Source organism: Lolium perenne, chromosome 1 (assembly GCF_019359855.2).
Source record: "Lolium perenne isolate Kyuss_39 chromosome 1, Kyuss_2.0, whole genome shotgun sequence".
In the NCBI taxonomy this organism is placed as follows: Eukaryota; Viridiplantae; Streptophyta; class Magnoliopsida; order Poales; family Poaceae; genus Lolium; species Lolium perenne.
In genome coordinates, this window is record NC_067244.2 from 206,033,180 (window position 1) to 206,049,884 (window position 16,705).

The following is a 16,705-nucleotide window of genomic DNA, read 5'->3' on the forward strand; positions in this document are numbered from 1 at the left end:
ACTTCCCCCCGAGACAAAACTATGAACTAGAGCGCGCCACTCTACAGAAAAACCTTTCATTCTGAGAGTTTGTTGTAAGAAAGACCACTTCACCTTATCATAGGCTTTTTCGAAGTCAATCTTTAATAAAACCCCATTCAACTTCTTTCCATGTAGTTCGTGAACTGTTTCATGGAGGACAACCACCCCTTCTAGGATGTTACGCCCTTGCATAAAAGCAGTCTGTGAAGGTCGGACTACATGGTCAGCCACCGTGTTCAGCCTAATTGTGGCAACCTTAGTGAAAATTTTAAAGCTAACATTAAGGAGACAGATAGGTCGATACTGTTGAAACCTTTCTGCTTCATTAACCTTAGGCAGTAAAATAATCTCACCAAAGTTTAGGCGAAACAACTCTAGTTGTCCAGCATGTAGATCAGCGAACAAATCTAGAAGATCGGACTTGATGACATCCCAAAAATACTGATAAAACTCAGCAGGGAAGCCATCAGGACCCGGGGCTTTGTTGTGTTCCATTTGGAAAACCGCCTTTCTTATTTCGTCCTCTGAATAAGGCGCAGTAAGAAAGTTATTTTCCTCAGCTGAAACTTGGGGAACATCATCTGTTCTAGACTCATCCAGAGAGAAGTTTCCTTCCACTGGTGCCCCAAACAAACCTTTATAGTAATTTGTAATATACGACTTCAGCTGATCATGGCCTTCAATCGTGCACTCTTCTTGTACCAGAGAACGAATAAGTTTCTTCCTATGCCTGCCGTTGGCAACACAATGAAAATATTTTGTATTCGAATCTCCTTCAAGAATAAATTGAGCTTTAGATCGTTGGTACCATTTAAGCTCCTCTTCTCGCAAAAGTTTTGCTATATCCGCATTGGATTGGCTTTTTAGCTCCATCTCCTCTGTGGATAAAAGATGAACTTCTGCAGTAGACTCAAGGTCATCTATGATAGATGTAAGTCGTTGCTTTTCCTTCTTAAGTAAACCTGTTGTATGACGAGCCCAACCAGACAGGTGTTTGCGTAATGCACGCATTTTATTATTCCACCTATGTATCGGAGAGCCATTTGCAACAGGTCTTTCCCAAATCCTTTTAACCATATCCTGAAAACCATCCCGTTGTAACCATCCGAGTTCAAACTTAAACCGGCGGGTAGACGGTGGTCTGGGTGTTCCAGTGGTCAAGAGTATGGGAGCATGATCCGAAAAACCTACAATGCGTTCTAGAGCACGTACTGTTACCATTGGAAATTTCAATTCCCAGTCGGTGTCCATCAGTACACGATCTAGCTTCTCATATGTAGGCTCCGGAAGATTATTAGCCCAAGTAAATTGTCTTCCAACCATTGACACCTCTCGTAAATCCAAGCTATCAATGACTGTGTTGAATAGAAAGGGCCAATGATTGTCAAACCTGCCTCTACTCTTCTCGACTGGAAACCTCAACAAATTGAAATCTCCCTGATACGTCTCCAATGTATCGATAATTTCTTATGTTCCATGCTTGTTTTATGACAATACCTACATGTTTTATGCATACTTTATGTCATATTATTGCATTTTCCGGCACTAACCTATTAACAAGATGCCGAAGAGCCAGTTGCTGTTTTCTGCTGTTTTTGGTTTCAGAAATCCTAGTAAGGAAATATTCTCGGAATTGGACGAAATCAACGCCCAGGATCTTATTTTTCAACGAAGCTTCCAGAACACCGGAGGAGATACGAAGTAGGGCGACGAGGCGACGCCACACTAGGGCGGCGCGGCCCAGGCCCTGGCGTCGCCCCTAAACCTACCTCTTCGCCTATAAGAAGCCTTCGTCGATAATAGTTCCAGTACCGAGAGCCACGATACGGAAAACCTTCCAGAGACGCCGCCGCCGCCAATCCCATCTCGGGGGATTCAGGAGATCGCCTCCGGCACCCTGCCGGAGAGGGGAATCATCTCCCGGAGGACTCTTCACCGCCATGGTCGCCTCCGGAGTGATGAGTGAGTAGTTCACCCCTGGACTATGGGTCCATAGCAGTAGCTAGATGGTCGTCTTCTCCTAATTGTGCTATCATTGTTGGATCTTGTGAGCTGCCTAACATGATCAAGATCATCTATCTGTAATGCTACATGTTGCGTTTGTTGGGATCCGATGAATAGTGAATGCTATGTTATGTTGATTATCAATCTATCATCTATGTGTTGTTTATGATCTTGCATGCTCTCCGTTGTTAGTAGATGCTCTGGCCAAGTCGTTACTTGTAACTCCAAGAGGAAGTATTTATGCTCGATAGTGGGTTCATGCCTCCCTTAAATCTGGGACAGTGACAGAAAGTTCTAAGGTTGTGGATGTGCTGTTGCCACTAGGGATAAAACATCAATGCTATGTCTAAGAATGTATTTGTTGATTACATTACGCACCATACTTAATGCAATTGTCTGTTGTTTGCAACTTAATACTGGAGGGGGTTCGGATGATAACCTGAAGGTGGACTTTTTAGGCATAGATGCATGCTGGATAGCGGTCTATGTACTTTGTTGTAATGCCCAATTGAATTTCACACTACTCATCATAACATGTATGTGCATTGTCATGCCATCTTTATTTGTCAATTGCCCAACTGTAATTTGTTCACCCAACATGCTATTTCTTATGGGAGAGACACCACTAGTGAACTGTGGACCCCAGTCCATTCTTTACATCGAATACAATCTACTGCAATACTCGTTCTACTGTTCTCTGCAAACATCATCATCCACACTATACATCTAATACTTTGTTACAGCAAGCCGGTGAGATTGACAACCTCACTGTCACGTTGGGGCAAAGTAATTTGGTTGTGTTGTGCAGGTTCCACGTTGGCGCCGGAATCCCTGGTGTTGCGCCGCACTACACTCCGCCGCCATCAACCTTCAACGTGCTTCTTGGCTCCTACTGGTTCGATAAACCTTGGTTTCTTACTGAGGGAAGACTTGCTGCTGTACGCATCACACCTTCCTCTTGAGGTTCCCAACGGACGCGTGCTGTACGCGTATCAAGCTCTTTTTCTAGCGCCGTTGCCGGGGAGATCAAGACACGCTGCAAGGGGAGTCTCCACTTCCAATCTCTTTACTTTGTTTTTGTCTTGCTTTAGTTTTATTTACTACTTTGTTTGCTGCACTAAAACAAAACACAAAAAATTAGTTGCTAGCTTTACTTTATTTACTATCTTGTTTGCGTTCTCCATATTAAAAACACAAAAAAATTAGTTACTTGCATTTACTTTATCTAGGTTGCTTTATTTACTGTTGCTAAAATGGGTACCCCTGAAAATACTAAGTTTTGTGACTTCACAACCACTAATAATAATGATTTCTTATGCACATCTATTGCTCCACCTGCTACTACAGCAGAATTCTTTGAAATTAAACCTGCTTTACTGAATCTTGTTATGAGAGAGCAATTTTCTGGTGTTAGTTCTGATGATGGTGCTGCCCATCTTAATAATTTTGTTGAACTATGTGAAATGCAAAAGTATAAGGATGTAGATGGTGACATTATAAAATTAAAATTGTTTCCTTTCTCATTAAGAGGAAGAGCTAAAGATTGGTTGCTATCTTTGCCTAAGAATAGTATTGATTCATGGACTAAATGTAAGGATGCTTTTATTGGTAGATATTATCCTCCTGCTAAAATTATATCTTTGAGAAGTAGCATAATGAATTTTAAACAATTGGATAATGAGCATGTTGCCCAAGCATGGAAAAGAATGAAATATTTGGTTAAAAGTTGCCCAACCCATGGACTGACTACTTGGATGATCATCCAAACCTTTTATGCAGGATTGAATTTTTCTCGCGGAACCTATTGGATTCAGCTGCTGGAGGTACTTTTATGTCCATCACTCTAGGCGACGCAACAAAGCTTCTTGATAATATGATGATTAATTACTCTGAATGGCACACGGAAAGAGCTCCACAAGGTAAGAAGGTAAATTCTGTCGAAGAAACCTCCTCCTTGAGTGATAAGATTGATGCTATTATGTCTATGCTTGTGAATGGTAGGACTAATGTTGATCCTAATAATGTTTCGTTAGCTTCATTGGTTGCTCAAGAAGAACATGTTGATGTGAACTTCATTAAAAATAATAATTTCAACAACAATGCTTATCGGAATAATTCTAGTAACAACTATAGGCCATATCCTTATAATAATGGTAATGAGTATGGTAATTCTTATGGGAATTCTTACAAAAATAATAGGAATACACCCCCTGGACTTGAAGCCATGCTTAAAGAATTTATTAGTACACAAACTGCTTTTAATAAATCTGTTGAAGAAAAGCTTGGGAAAATTGATATACTTGCTTCTAAAGTCGATAGTCTTGCTGCTGATGTTGATCTTTTGAAATCAAAAGTTATGCCTAATGAAAATAAAGATATTAAGTCATTTGCTACAGCAAACGCCATCCAAGTTATAATTAATGAGAATATAAGATTGATGGCCGAATTGCGTGCTAAGTGGGAAAAAGAAGAAGATGCTAAAGATAACAATGTAGCTAAAATTTGGACTATTACCACCAGTAGTAATGCTAATGCTTCACATGTTGCTGCACCTCCTACTATTAATGGTAAAATAATTGGTGTTGGCAATGTTTCTACTTCTAATGCAAAGCGTGAAAAACTGCTGAAATCGCTAAAATCATGAAATCGCTCGTGATAAAACTGCTGAATTTTTTTCTAATGTTGGGGATAATAATCCCATTGCTTTAGATCATAATGGTTTAGATTTTGATGATTATCACATCTCTGAAGTTATAAAGTTCTTACAAAAACTTGCTAAGAGTCCTAATGCTAGTGCTATAAATTTGGCCTTTACAAAACATATTACAAATGCTCTCATAAAAGCTAGAGAAGAGAAATTAAATCGTGAAGCTTCTATTCCTAGGAAGTTAGAGGATGGTTGGGAGCCCATCATTAAGATGAAGGTCAATGATTTTGATTGTAATGCTTTATGTGATCTTGCTACAAGTATCTTCGTTATGCCTAAGAAAATCTATAATATGCTTGACTTGCCACCATTGAAAAATTGTTATTTGGATGTTAATCTTGCTGATAACTTTACAAAGAAACCTTTGGGGAGGGTTGATAATGTTCGCATTACGGTTAACAATAACCTTGTCCCCATTGATTTTGTTGTCTTGGATATTGAATGCAGTGCATCTTGTCCCATTATATTGGGAAGACCTTTTCTTCGAACTGTTGGTGCTATTATTGATATGAAGGAAGGTAATATTAAATATCAATTTCCTCTCAAGAAAGGTATGGAACACTTCCCTAGAAAGAGAATGATGTTACCTTCTGATTCTATCATTAGAACAAATTATGATGTTGATGCTTCGTCTCTTGATGTTACTTGATACACACTTTCTGCGCCTAGCTGAAAGGCGTTAAAGAAAAGCGCTTATGGGAGACAACCCATGATTTTACTACAGCACTTTTGTTTTATATTTGAGTCTTGGAAGTTGTTACTACTGTAGCAACCTCTCCTTATCTTAATTTTGTTGCATTGTTGTGCCAAGTAAAGTCTTTGATAGTAAGGTTCATACTAGATTTGGATTACTGCGCAGAAACAGATTTCTTGCTGTCACGAATTTGAGCAGTAGTCTCTGTAGGTAACTCAGAAAAATCTGCCAATTTACGTGAGTGATCCACAGATATGTACGCAACTTTCATTCAATTTGCGCATTTTCATCTGAGAAAGTCTGGTGCACTTTAAAAATTCGTCTTTACGGACTGTTCTGTTTTGACAGATTCTATCTTTTATTTCGCATTGCCTGTTTTGCTATGTTTGATGGATATCTTTATTCCATTAACTTTCAGTAGCTTTGTGTAATGTCCAGAAGTGTTAAGAATGATTATGTCACCTCTGAACATGTGAATTTTGATTATGCACTAACCCTCTAATGAGTTGTTTTGAGTTTGGTGTGGAGGAAGTTTTCAAGGATCAAGAGAGGAGGATGATACAATATGATCAAGGAGAGTGAAAGCTCTAAGCTTGGGGATGCCCCGGTGGTTCATCCCTGCATATTTCAAGAAGCCTCAAGCATCTAAGTTTGGGGATTCCCAAGACATCCCCTTCTTCATCGACAACATTATCAGGTTCCTCTAGTGAAACATATTTTTATTCCATCACATCTTATGTGCTTTACTTGGAGCGTCTGTATGTTTTTGTTTTGTTTTGTTTGAATAAAATTGGATCCTAGCATTCATTGTGTGGGAGAGAGACACGCTCCGCTGTTGCATATGTACAAATATGTCCTTAGCTTTACTCATAATGTTCATGGCGAAGGTTGAAACTGCTTCGTTAATTGTTATATGGTTGGAAACGGGAAATGCTACATGTGGTAATTGGTATAATGTCTTGAATAATTTGATACTTGGCAATTGTTGTGCTCATAAGGATCATGTTTAAGCTCTTGCATCATATACTTTGCACCTATTAGTGAAGAAATACATAGAGCTTGCTAAAATTTGGTTTGCATGATTGGTCTCTCTAAGGTCTAGATATTTTCTAGTAAGGGTTTGAGCAACAAGGATGATGGTGTAGAGTCTTATAATGCTTGCAATATGTTTTTATGTGAGTTTTGCTATACCGGTTCATACTTGTGTTAGCTTCAAACAACCTTGCTAGCCTAAGCCTTGTATTGAGAGGGAATACTTCTCGTGCATCCAAATCCTTGAGCCAAAAACTATGCCACTTGTGTCCACCATACCTACCTACTACATGGTATTTCTCCGCCATTCCAAAGTAAATTGCTTGAGTGCTACCTTTAAATTTCTATCATTTGTCTTTGCAATATATAGCTCATGGGACAAATAGCCTAAAAACTATTGTGGTATTGAATATGTACTTATGTATCTTATTTCTTATTAAGTTGCTTGTTGTGCGATAACCATGTTCCTGGGGACGCCATCAACTACCCTTTGTTGAATATCATGTGAGTTGCTATGCATGTTCGTCTTGTCTGAAGTAAGGGTGATTTACCATGAGTTGAATGGTTTGAGCATGCATATTGTTAGAGAAGAACATTGGGCCGCTAACTAAATCCATGATCCATGGTGGAAGTTTCAGTTTTGGACAACAATCCTCAATCTCTTATGAGAATATTATCTGTTGTTGAATGCTTATGCATTAAAGAGGAGTCCATTATCTGTTGTCTATGTTGTCCCGGTATGGATGTCTAAGTTGAGAATAATCAAAAGCGAGAAATCCAATGCGAGCTTTCTCCTTAGACCTTTGTACAGGCGGCATAGAGGTACCCCTTTGTGATACTTGGTTAAAACATATGTATTGCAGTGACAATCCAGGCAATCCTAGCTAATTAGGACAAGGTGCGGGCACTATTGGTAATCTATGCATGAGGCTTGCAACTTGTTGGATATAATTTACATAATGCATATGCTCTATTACTACCGTTGACAAAATTGTCTCTTGTTTTCAAAATAAAAAGCTCTAGCACAAATATAGCAATCGATGCTTCCCTCTTCGAAGGGCCATTCTTCTACTTTCGTGTTGAGTCAGTTTACCCACTTCCTTCCATCTCAAGAAGCAAACACTTGTGTTAACTGTGCATTTATTCTTACATACTTGCATACTTGCATTCATCATATTACTTTATGTTGACAACTATCCATGAGATATACATGTTACAAGTTGAAAGCAACCGCTGAAACTTAATCTTCCTTTGTGTTGCTTCAATGCCTTTACTATGAATTTATTGCTTTATGAGTTAACTCTTATGCAAGACTTATTGATGCTTGTCTTGAAAGTACTATTCATGAAAAGTCTTTGCTATATGATTCAATTGTTTAACCATTGTCTTTACCATTGCTTTGGATCGCTGCATTCATTACATGTGCTTACAATAGTATTGATCAAGATTATGATGGCATGTCACTTCAGAAATTATCTTTGTTATCGTTTACCTACTCGGGACGAGTAGGAACTAAGCTTGGGGATGCTGATACTTCTCCAACGTATCGATAATTTCTTATGTTCCATGCTTGTTTTATGACAATACCTACATGTTTTATGCATACCTTATGTCATATTATTGCATTTTCCGGCACTAACCTATTAACAAGATGCCGAAGAGCCAGTTGCCGTTTTCTGCTGTTTTTGGTTTCAGAAATCCTAGTAAGGAAATATTCTCGGAATTGGACGAAATCAAAGCCCAGGATCTTATTTTTCCACGAAGCTTCCAGAACACCGGAGGAGATACGAAGTAGGGCGACGAGGCGACGCCACACTAGGGCGGCGCGGCCCAGGCCCTGGCCGCGCGGCCCTAGCGTGTGGGTCTCTCGCGTCGCCCCTAAACCTACCTCTTCGCCTATGAGAAGCCTTCGTCGATAATAGTTCCAGTACCGAGAGCCACGATACGGAAAACCTTCCAGAGACGCCGCCGCCGCCAATCCCATCTCAGGGGATTCAGGAGATCGCCTTCGGCACCCTGCTGGAGAGGGGAATCTTCTCCCGGAGGACTCTTCACCGCCATGGTCGCCTCCGGAGTGATGAGTGAGTAGTTCACCCCTAGACTATGGGTCCATAGCAGTAGCTAGATGGTCGTCTTCTCCTAATTGTGCTATCATTGTTGGATCTTGTGAGCTGCCTAACATGATCAAGATCATCTATCTGTAATGCTACATGTTGCGTTTGTTGGGATCCGATGAATAGTGAATGCTATGTTATGTTGATTATCAATCTATCATCTATGTGTTGTTTATGATCTTGCATGCTCTCCGTTATTAGTAGAGGCTCTGGCCAAGTCGTTACTTGTAACTCCAAGAGGGAGTATTTATGCTCGATAGTGGGTTCATGCCTCCATTAAATCTGGGACAATGTGAAAGTTCTAAGGTTGTGGATATGCTGTTGCCACTAGGGATAAAACATCAATGCTATGTCTAAGGATGTATTTGTTGATTACATTACGCACCGTACTTAATGCAATTGTCTGTTGTTTGCAACTTAATACTGGAGGGGGTTCGGATGATAACCTGAAGGTGGACTTTTTAGGCATAGATGCATGCTGGATAGCGGTCTATGTACTTTGTCGTAATGCCCAATTGAATTTCACACTACTCATCATAACATGTATGTGCACTGTCATGCCATCTTTATTTGTCAATTGCCCAACTGTAATTTATTCACCCAACATGCTATTTCTTATGGGAGAGACACCACTAGTGAACTGTGGACCCCGGTCCATTCTTTACATCGAATACAATCTACTGCAATACTCGTTCTACTGTTCTCTGCAAACATCATCATCCACACTATACATCTAATCCTTTGTTACAGCAAGCCGGTGAGATTGACAACCTCACTGTCACGTTGGGGCAAAGTAATTTGGTTGTGTTGTGCAGGTTCCACGTTGGCGCCGGAATCCCTGGTGTTGCGCCGCACTACACTCCGCCGCCATCAACCTTCAACGTGCTTCTTGGCTCCTACTGGTTCGATAAACCTTGGTTTCTTACTGAGGGAAAACTTGCTGCTGTACGCATCACACCTTCCTCTTGGGGTTCCCAACGGACGCGTGCTGTACGCGTATCACCCCCTATGAGCATAGGGTGTGGGTTATCTTTTGCAAGATTAACCAATTCACGAAGGAAGGCAGCCTTGGAATCCTCCTGGGCTGCACCGTACACGGCGACAAGACTCCGAATGAAGTTGTCAGCTCGATTTCTAATGTGGAATTTAATGTGGAATTCCCCCATTGAATGAGCTAACACCTCCATCGTGTCTGATCTGACACCGAGCAAGATACCCCCGGATCTACCACGGGGTGGACTAGATATCCACGTAAAGTCAATACCACCGGATATACGGTTAAGTAGACTTTGCGAGAAATCCCGTCTACCCATCTCAGAAATAGCCAAAAAATCCAAATTATGATCCCTAATGCAATCAGCAAAATGCAAATGTTTAGCCAAGTCACCAAGACCTCTGCTATTCGCAAACATGCCATTCATTGGGAAACAATGGAGGATTTGGAAATTTTTGACCTTTTCCGCGGCTTTTTGTTAGAGGAAGATTTGGATTTCCGGTGAGATGCCTTTAACTCATATAAAGAGTAGAGGTCTTCCTCATCCAAACCCACCTCCGACACCTCACCCACAAGATGAGAAAGAAGCTGACCATCTGATGTGGCAATCGCTTCGTCCTCATCCAAATAGATGGAGTCCAACACGGTCGAAGCTTTAGGAATAACCGTAGTACGGTCAAATTCCATATGCCTCAAGACCCTAGATGAAACAGAAACTTCTTTTTCATTACTACCCAGTTTAATGCCTAAACTATTGAGCTTAGAGGATATAACCGAAGACGAAAAAGAAAGAAAAGACTTAGATGAACTGTGCATACCAGAAGAGTCCAAGTTATGCATTGCTTTACGATGCATCGCCTTCTTCATGGTGTCCTCATCCGTGATAGAACCCCCATCCGCCATGAGTCCGAACCTCCCACTCTGGCGTACAGAAGAGTCTCCACCCCCCGTCGCCGATGCCCTCGGTGGAGGCGTATAGGGTGGTGATACCACGTCCTCCGACCCCAGGAGCACCGAAGGTGCAGCAGTCAGAGTCGGTGAAGGAGACACATCCGGAGACGCAGAGCGAGACGGTGCTGGGGTCGGTGAAGGAGATGTAGCCGGGGTCGGTGAAGAAGGCGCAGCCGGGGTCATGGAGGCGATGCAGTACCCGAACCCGCTGCCGCGCCCACAACGGGGGGAGGGATAGACTCCACTAGTAGAAACAAGGGCTTTGGTTTTTTGCCCCAGATGTCATTTGCACCGGATTTGGCACGAACCGGTGCTAAAAGGGGTCATTAGCACCGGTTCGTGGGGCGCAGCCGGCAGAGGGACCTTTAGCACCGGTTCGTGTTACGAACCGGTGCAAATGATCTATCTTTTGCACCGGTTCGTAACACAAACCGGTGCAAAAGGTTCGTCGCCAGGCACGTGTCAGCCGAGGAACCTTTAGCACCGGTTTGTGTTACGAACCGGTGCAAAAGATAGACCATTTGCACCGGTTCGTAACACGAACCGGTGCTAAAGGTCCCCAGCCCTATTTCAGCTCAGCTACCCGGCTAAACAGCCCACTCACTTCATTTTTGCTAGGAGAAGGTGTGTGTGTTGAGTGCTAAGTTGCTTCTCTTTGGCATGCACATAAGGTGCTCGATGAAATGTGTGAGAGAGTGATGCCGCTTGATTTTACACCCAACAAAAATGAGATGAGGTGCCGGAGCGACACTTAAGCTTTCTCCTCTTTCTTTCCTCCTCGATCAAGGTTAAGCAACAACTTTACCCTTTCATTTGTACGGTGCTAATTTCCACTATTTATAAATATTATGATGTTTTGTAATTATTTATTGATAAACTTAATTAATTATTTGATGTAGATGAACCGATGGCAATGGATGTACGTTGACCGACGTCTACCCGAGTTCAGATCGGGCCTGGAAGAATTTATCCGTGTGGCTCAGGAAAAGCCACATGCGGATGGTTTTATGTGTTGTCCATGTGTTGATTGCCATAACTTGAAGCAATACCCTGAATGGCAAGTCATTCACTCCCACCTGCTTTGGAAAGGTTTCATGCCCATCTATAATTGTTGGACCAAGCATGGAGAAAGAGGGATTATGATGGAAGACGACGAAGAAGAAGAGGATGATGATATGTACCCTAACTACGGTGATACTGCAACAGGGCATGATGAAGATGAAGATGCATGAGGAGGTGATCAAGAAGAAGAGGCATCAGATGAGCCCGTTGATGATGATCTTCGTCGGGCCATCGCCGATGCACACAGAGATGCAGAAACAGAAAACGAGAAGCGAAAGTTAAAGGGCATGTTAGATGATCACAAAAAGAAGTTATACCCAAATTGCGAAGATGGCAACACAAAGCTCGGTGCCACCCTGGAGTTGCTACAATGGAAGGCAGAGGCTGGTATATGTGACAAGCCATTTGAGAAGTTACTGAAAATAATGAAGAGTAGGTTTTCAAAGAATAACGAATTGCCTGACAGTACGTACGAAGCAAAGAAGGTTCTCTGCCCTCTAGGATTAGAGGTGCTGAAGATACATGCATGCATTAATGACTGCATCCTCTACCGCGCTGAGTATGAAAATTTGGAAAAATGTCCGGTATGCACTGCACTTCGGTATAAGATCAGGCGAGATGACCCTGGTGATGTTGAGGGCGAGCCCCCTAGGAAGAGGGTTCCTGCCAAGGTTATGTGGTATGCTCCTATAATACCACGGTTGAAACGTCTGTTCAGAAATAAAGAGCATGCCAGGTTGTTGCGATGGCACAAAGAAGACCGTAAGAAAGACGAGATGGTGAGACACCCCGCTGATGGGTCACAGTGGAGGACAATCGATAGAGAGTTCCCGGATTTTGCAGATGACGCGAGGAACTTAAGGTTTGGCCTAAGTACAGATGGAATGAATCCTTTTGGGGAGCAGAGCTGCAGTCATAGCACTTGGCCTGTAACTCTATGTATCTATAACCTTCCGCCTTGGTTGTGCATGAAGCGGAAGTTCATTATGATGCCAGTGCTCATCCAAGGCCCAAAGCAACCCAGCAACGACATTGATGTGTACCTACAGCCATTATTTGAAGAACTCTTACAGTTGTGGAGCAAACCAGGTGTACATGCATGGGATGAGTACAAACAGGAGTCATTTAACCTACAAGCGTTGCTTTTCGTGACCATCAATGATTGGCCTGCTCTTAGTAACCTTTCAGGACAGACAAACAAGGGATACAATGCATGCACGCACTGTTTAGATGAGACCGAAGGTGCCTATTTGCATAAATGTAAGAAGGTTGTGTACCTGGGGCATCGTCGATTTCTTCCAAAGAGGCACCCCGTCAGAAAGAAAGGCAATCATTTCGGAGGTGAGGCATATCGCCGGGTGAAGCCTGAGCTCCGTACCGGTGATGCTTTTCTTGATATGGTGAAGGACATAAAAGTAATCTTTGGAAAGGGTCCTGGCGGTCAATCTGTTCCGAATGACGACGTTACCGGACACGCACCCATGTGGAAGAAAAAATCTATATTTTGGGATCTACCCTATTGGAAAGTCCTAGAGGTCCGCTCTTCAATCGACGTGATGCACGTGACGAAGAATCTTTGCGTGAACCTGCTAGGCTTCTTAGGCGTGTATGGGAAGACAAAAGATACACCAGAAGCACGGGAGGACCAGTATCGTATGAAAGTCCCAAAACACAAGCAAGAACAGGATTACAAGGATACAGGGAGTCGCTTAAGTCCTGCCAGCTACGCTCTTACCAAAGCAGAGAAGGATATCTTTTTTGAAGTCCTTTACAGTATCAAGGTCCCGTCTGGCTTCTCCTCCAATATAAAGGGAATAATAAATATGGAGAAGAAAACATTCCAGAACCTGAAGTCGCATGATTGCCACATTATTATGACGCAGTTGCTTCCTGGGGCCAGACCGAGGGGGCTTCACTTTTAAAATGTTCGAATACCCATTGTGAAGCTATGTGCATTTCTTAATGCGATATCTCAGAAGGTAATCGATCCAGCTAGTCTTCCAAGGTTACAGAAGGATGTGGTGCAATGTCTTGTTAGCTTTGAGTTGGTGTTTCCACCATCTTTCTTCAATATTATGACACATCTCCTGGTTCACCTTGTCGAAGAGATTGCCATCCTCGGTCCTGTCTTTCTACACAATATGTTCCCCTTCGAGTGGTTCATGGGGGTCTTAAAGAAATATGTTCATAACCGTGCTAGGCCAGAAGGAAGCATCTCCAAGGGCTATGGAACAGAGGAGGTCATCGAGTTCTGTGTTGACTTCATTCCTGACCTTAAGTCGATTGGTGTTCCTGAATCGCGACATGAGGGGCGACTAAGTGGAAAAGGCACGCTAGGAAGGAAATCAATGATATGTAGGGACGGCATTTCTTTCACTCAAGCACACTACACAGTTCTACAAAGTTCCACCTTGGTGGCCCCGTATATCACTGATCATAAGAATATTGTACGCTCCGAACATCTGGGGCAATCTGAAGACTGGATTACGCATAAACATATGCAGACATTCGGCGGTTGGCTCCGAGAACATTTCATTAATAACATCGATATTGTAGATGAGTTGTACATGTTGGCCGGGTCACCATCTTCGACTATAGTGACTTTCCAGGGGTACGAGATAAATGGAAATACCTTCTACACGTTCGCCCAAGATAAAAAGAGCACCAACCAAAACAGTGGTGTCCGCATTGATGCAACAAACACTAGCAGTGGGAAAAAGGACACATATTATGGTTACATAGAGGAGATATGGGAACTTGACTATGGACCTTCTTTTAAGGTCCCTTTATTTCGGTGCAAATGGCTCAAGCTGGATGGAAAAGGGGTAAAGGTAGACCAGCTGTACGGAATGACAACAGTGGATCTCAACAATCTTGGTTACAGAGACGAACCATTCGTCCTAGCCAATGATGTGGCTCAGGTTTTCTATGTGAAGGACATGTCCTCTAGACCGAAGAAAAGAAAACATAAGGAAACGAGCTCATCCGATGAGCCAAAGCGTCACATAGTTCTTTCAGGGAAAAGAACCATCGTGGGAGTCGAGGACAAGACAGACATGTCAGAAGATTATAATAAGTTTGCTGAAATTCCGCCCTTCACAGTGAACATTGATCCAACCATCGCGTTAAATGCTGAAGATACTCCATGGTTACGGTCGAAGCGATCATAATGTATTAATTATTATCCTGTACCTTGAGCTCATATTGTGAAGCGTTTGTTGTGATATGTATCAGTAACATTGGTCGTTTGAACTAAATGCAATTATCCAAGTTTATTATTTTTCTAGATACACATGTTTGGAAATTTATCCTTAGCTACTGGTTGTTGGGTGTATACTAGCAGCTTCCGAGCGGGACTTGCGGGAAGAGTTACTCGGGCGGAGCTTCCGAAGATGTCTAAGACGGTCGTCCATCTAAGACATCTTCGAGAAACTCCACCGGAGAGGCTCTTTCCTTCGAGGTCGCCGTCGTCGGGTTATATACCAGCTCCCTAGAAGCTCTCTATGCTCTCCCCTCCTTACCCTGAGCTACTGTTTGTTGGGTGTATACTAGCAGCTTGCGGGTAGAGTTCTCGGGCGAAGTTTCCGAAGATGTCTAAGACGGCCAGCCATCTAAGACATCTTCGAGAAACTTCGCCGGAGAGGCTCTTTGCTTCTTGGTCGTTGCATCTTCTCTCTTTGTTCTCTCTACTCTCCCCGGAGGGGCTATATATAGCGGTGTGTGCCTCCAGATAATCCCCTCCCCCCAGATGAAACCACCCCAGATAAGGCAAATAACAGATAAGCCTCCCCCAGATTTAGCCCCCCATCTTTAGCACCGGTTCCAGCCAGGAACCGAGATAAAAGGATATATAAACTAATCCACCATCTTTATCACCGGTTCCAGCCAGTAACCGGGATAAAAGGGGTATATAAACTAATCAACCGTCTTTAGCACCGGTTCCAGCCATTAACCGGGATAAAACGACAACGACTTTATTGAAATTTAACAAGATACGTTAACTAAATAACTTAAACTAAAACAACGACAACACTGCTTTATTGAAATTCAACATTAACTAAATTTAAACTAAAATAACAACTTCTACTAGTTCTTCCGCGCATCCGCTGCTGCCCTACTGGCTGCCGCCTCCTGCCGCAGCTCCTCCTCACGACGACGCTTATGCATCTCCTCACTATCCAGATCCGTCACACGCGGCCGCTTATGCAGCTCCTGGAGACTCTGCCTCTCAAATGCTTCTATGGTAGCCGCTAGCACCGCCTCCTCCCACTCCTCTATCTCTGCGAGCTGCGGGTCCACCTCATCCGCTGCTGCCCTCCTGGTTGCCGCCTCTTGCCGCAGCAGCTCCTCCCACTCCTCTATCTCCGCGAGCTGCGGGTCCACCTCCACCGGCGGCGGGTGCGGCTTTGGGGGCATTGTGCAATGGGCTAGGGTTTGGTGATGAGTGAAATGGGAGAGACGGGGGCGTACTATTTATAAAGGGAGTGTAGGCGGGAAATCTCCGCGCTGCGCGTCGTGGCGGGAAAATATCCCGCGCGGCGTCTTGGCGGGAAAATATCCCGCGCGGCGTTGTGGCGGGAACATATCCCGCGCGGCGTCGTCGCGGGAACCGTTCGGCGTCGTGGCGGAAACCGCGAAAAAAAGGAGGGAAGAAGGAAAAAAGACAGTCAAAATTTGGGCCTTTTGCACCGGTTCGTGGCTGGAACCGGTGCAAAAGAGTCTTTTGCACCGGTTCCAGCCACGAACTGGTGCAAAAGGCCCCTTTATTTCTTCCCCGCGCGCGCCCCTTCTTCTCCATTCGCGCGAGGAACACAGAAGAGGGGAGGTGCTGCCAAAAATTTCGGTGCCGCCGCCGCCGGCCGCCTCTCCTCCGCGCCCGCGCCGCCGCCGGCCTCTCCCTCCGCGCCGCGCCGCCGCCTCTCTCCTCCGCGCCCGCGCCGCCGGCCCTCTCCTCCGCGCGCCCGCGCGCCACGACCCGGCCGCGCGCGCCGCGCGCCCCCGCCGGCCTGCGCCGCCACCGCCCGTGCCGCCACCTCGCCCGCTTCGTGCCGCTTGCGCCCGCAGGCTGCGCCAACCGCCGCCCGCGGCAACAAGGTGAGCCCCGGCCCCTTATCTTTTTTTGTTTT

At 43.9% G+C, this 16,705-nt stretch overlaps 1 pseudogene; it reads left to right on the plus strand.

Annotated features, from left to right (window-relative positions):
• The first annotated feature begins 11,416 nt into the window (after positions 1–11,416).
• LOC139835040 (uncharacterized) lies at positions 11,417–14,869 on the plus strand (annotated as a pseudogene).
• The last annotated feature ends 1,836 nt before the right edge of the window (positions 14,870–16,705 follow it).